Source organism: Musca vetustissima, unplaced genomic scaffold (assembly GCF_032173495.1).
Source record: "Musca vetustissima isolate MV318-11 ecotype Yass unplaced genomic scaffold, APGP_CSIRO_Mvet_v1 utg25512, whole genome shotgun sequence".
NCBI lineage: Eukaryota > Metazoa > Arthropoda > Insecta > Diptera > Muscidae > Musca > Musca vetustissima.
The window spans coordinates 68,521-72,583 of NW_026878199.1; the positions used below are offsets into that span (position 1 = coordinate 68,521).

The 4,063-nt window shown below is 35.0% G+C and overlaps 1 non-coding gene across 1 annotated transcript; it reads right to left on the minus strand.

Moving 5' to 3' along the window:
• Positions 1-1,440: 1,440 nt before the first annotated feature.
• On the minus strand, positions 1,441-1,581 carry LOC133322999 (U4 spliceosomal RNA). Its single transcript, XR_009754064.1, has one exon. It is a non-coding gene; the product is annotated as a U4 spliceosomal RNA (small nuclear RNA).
• Between the last annotated feature and the right edge of the window lie 2,482 nt (positions 1,582-4,063).

Below are 4,063 nucleotides of genomic sequence, written 5' to 3' on the forward strand. Positions count from 1 at the left end.
AATCAAAAAATATTATTTTGGAAAAATATTGTCATGTTCAATAGATTTTAAGGGTCAAGAGTTGACCATCAAACATGCTGCTGTGTGCCAGAAACTTTTACTGGTCAACCTAGGCGTTGATCTCTGTTCGTTCTGTTCTGACAGATATATTTTTTGATAAAATATATTCTGTACTACTCGAACAGTCGATTTGATATAATAAATACCAATATCAATCGATTTTTTCTCACATACTGCAAAAATATTCCAGCCTTCTTCAGTAAAGACTATTGAAATTGAATCGTTCCTTTAGGTTAATTCCAATTTTTTGAATTTTTATTTTAAATATTTTTTTAATTTGAGAATTATTAATTGTTTTCTACTAATTCTAGCAATTTCTGGTGCATTCGGACCTTTATTTTCTATAATAAGGGTGATTTTCTGAACGTAAGGTGTACTGTACAAATTGTTGGCAAGTTTGATAGATTTTACAGATTTTTTTCAAAAATTTTTATCTGTAAATGATTTTATCGGTGCTTAGTTTATATAATTTAACTAAATTAAAGAGCTTTTCTAAAAATATTTTCAAAAAATGCAGTAAAGTAAAAAATCCCACACAATGTTTTAATTATATGGTCACTTCAAAGTCGAGGTATTTTTATAAAAACCGTTATTTATGGAAAAATTGCATGCAAAAATTTTCTATTTTCACACTAAATCTCTTAAGTGCAGTATATCAAAGTGTTCTGAATGAAAAAATTTTCAAAAATACTTCAAACTAATCGAGGGCTGATCGATATATGTTTACCACGGTAAATGTTTTAATTCTGTGACCACCACTGTAGTTTCGCCCGATTTTAGGTAAATGGTGCACCAAGGTCCCTGAAAATCATTCGATTTGCACGAAATTTGGTACAGCGTACTAAATTAAGTCTAGAATGATGTGTGTTAAGTTTCGAGAAAATCGGTTCCGATTTAGATATAGCTCCCATATTAATTTCGCCCGATTTAATGTAAATGGTTCACCAAAGTCCCTATATAACATTCGATTTGCACGAAATTTGGCATAGCGTACTGAATTGAGTGTGTGTAAAATTTCTTGAAAATCGGTTCAGATTTAGATATAGGTCCCATATAATGTAAATGGTGTACCAAAGTTCCTATATAACCTTCGATTTACACAAAATTTGGCATAGCGTACTTATGATAGTTTAGCCAAACGTGTTGTTGGAATCCGTCGAGATTTAGATATGACCCCCATATGGTTTCGGCCGATTTTAAGTAGGACCCAAAATATGTCTATTAGAAACAAAACGTGCATACATTAGTATAACCAAAACTGTGACAAGTATCGTTCAAATCCGTTCATATTTGGATTTAGCTTTCATATCTTCATACCCGTCCGACTTTATTACTTTCCTTACTGGTTTTTTCTGTCTATTAAAATAGATTATCATATTGGCCCTTGCGGGCTTTCAAAAATTGGCATAATGGACGGTTTTTCACGTCCACTATGACGAGGTATTGGTTAAAGTTTTCAACTAGCAATAATCGCACCTCAGCTGAACTTCATTGGTTACGATATTACCACTGCGCAAGGCTAACGGTACTGTGACATAGCTTAATATTTTAGAGTTCCACATTCATGGTGGTAATGAGAATTATGGAGGGCTTAATCTTTGACATTGTACATTGAAGTTAAATATCTGGACGAAGAAAATGCAACCGTTGGCTGCAAGAAACTGTAGGGATGAAATAACCTAGAAACAGGTTTTGAAGCTTTTGTTATGGAAATAAATAGGGAACATCAATGTGCTACAAAGAGGGATGAAAGTGTCTGGGCATGAAAGTGGTGCTTTGATGGAGGACTGCACACTTTTATACTCCCCACCAGCTTGTGTGCATTCAAAATTCTATAAATAGTTCGGGGACTATGTTATTGCTTTATGTGATAGAAGGTTGTTCACGTTTTTAACAAAATAATATTCCAAATTAAATGGAACATTTTGATATTGGCCATTTGAAATGATTAAAGTTTATTCAATAGTTTCTGGAAAAAGTCTTTTATTCACCATTAAAGCGATATGCAAATTCTAACCACTTCAATGAAAACTACTTAGGAAAGTAGTAAAGTCGGACTGGGCCGACTATATGATACCCTTCACCACTCGAAGGAACATACTCATATCTTTCTTCAACCTATGATAACTTTAATTCCAGTCTGGCAGATTTAGAGTCGTCTGCGTTCCATGAGACAAATTTATGGAAAACGATTTATAGCAAAATTGATTCACGCTATTCGGTACGCCGCACTGTTAAAAATTTAATTTCAATCAGACAGCCCTTCGAAATACATATGGAAGCTATGGATGCATCTGAACCAATTTCAACAAAACCGAATAACGTTATTCAAGTCACAATTTGATACGTTGTGCAAAATTTCGTGTTAATCGGACAAACACTAGGAGTTTGGTGCGTCATATGTATATGTAAAACCGGACGAAAATACATATGGGAGCAATATCTATATCTGAACGGATCTTCACGAAACATAGCACACCTCATTCTAAACTCAATTCAGTACCCTATGCCAAATTTAGTGCAAATCGAAAGATATTTAGGGGCTTTAGCATTTCTATCTGAAATGATGCATCTAAATCTATAAATCTGAACCGATTTTTCCCAATTTCAATAGGGTTCGTCCTTGGAGCAAATAAATGAGCTGTGCCAAATTTTATCCAATTCGAATCATAAATGCGACCTGTACTTTGTTTACAATTTAACATGGACAGACAGAGAGACGGACGGACATGCATAAATCGACTTAGAAAGTGATTCTATGCATATTCTCAAAAGGAACCATGTGTCTATTTCGTTTCCTTTTGCCTGTTACAAACATATGCACAAAGACATAGTACCCTATATCACAGTGTGGTGAAGGGTATAAGAATCGGTTAATAACTTATGAATTCCGAAAATGGTAGGGGACCTTAATGTGGGGACTAAATAAAAAATCCACAAAAATTAGCTTTACTCCGCAATATCCTGGATTCAAAATACCAAAAATTGCTTCTTACTGTTATATTGGAGCGATGCCAAAACGAAACATGGGTCAGCCATAAGGCTAATGAGGGTATATACACTTTGATATGGTGAAAATGTGTCTCATCGAAATATTGTTTTTAGACCCCAAGCTTTTTGGACCAAACACGTTTTAGAAAATGTGGAGTCGATTTACATATGTACGTCCGTCCGTTGGTGCGCACGTAACTTTCGAAGGGAATAATCGATTTCATTCAAAATTTGCACATCTTAATTTTTCTTCCAAACTTAGTTTAAGATCGAAGATGGGGAATATCTGTCCACTCCTTCTGGTACCTCCCTACAAAATGGTGAAAATTGTGATAAGAATTAATTTTATAATAACATGCAAAGGGACTATTCGATTAACGAAACCTGTTATCTTTACCAAGCCTAGATTATGTAGGAAGATGGCACCCATTGGGACACTCCTTCTGGTACCTCTCCCACAGAGGGTCACAATTTTCAATATTTGTAATCCAGTATCAGGCTAATGGAATGTTCGATTTGAACCAAACTTTGCAGAACCCAATATCTTTACCAAGCCTTTTTACTGGTTTTCTGAGAGATTTTCTGCTCACTAAGAATCGGACTTAACGATTTAGCAACGTTCAGACGAAAGTGCCGAAGCTAAAATATTGAAATTTTGGGATGAGGGTCACTCTTAGTCTGAAGATATCATATAAGGCTGGGCACGAAAAGTACTAAATGTGGTGCCATCTATATTTGGCGAACCGGTAGAGCTAGAACTCTGGAACCTGGAATGAGGTTGTCTGATGGAATGTATAATATTAGGTTGGGGAAAAAGAAATTCATTATTCTTTTTTTGTGTAAATGGTTTAAAACAGTTATGGTCGATTTTTAGATCTTGAGCGATGTTACGACTGCTAACATGCCGCTCAACTTCGATCATTCCTCTGATTTTATCGACATTTTCCATGACCGGTCTACCCGTACGAGGTACATCTTTAACATCAAAAGTTCCTGAACGGAATCTATGAAA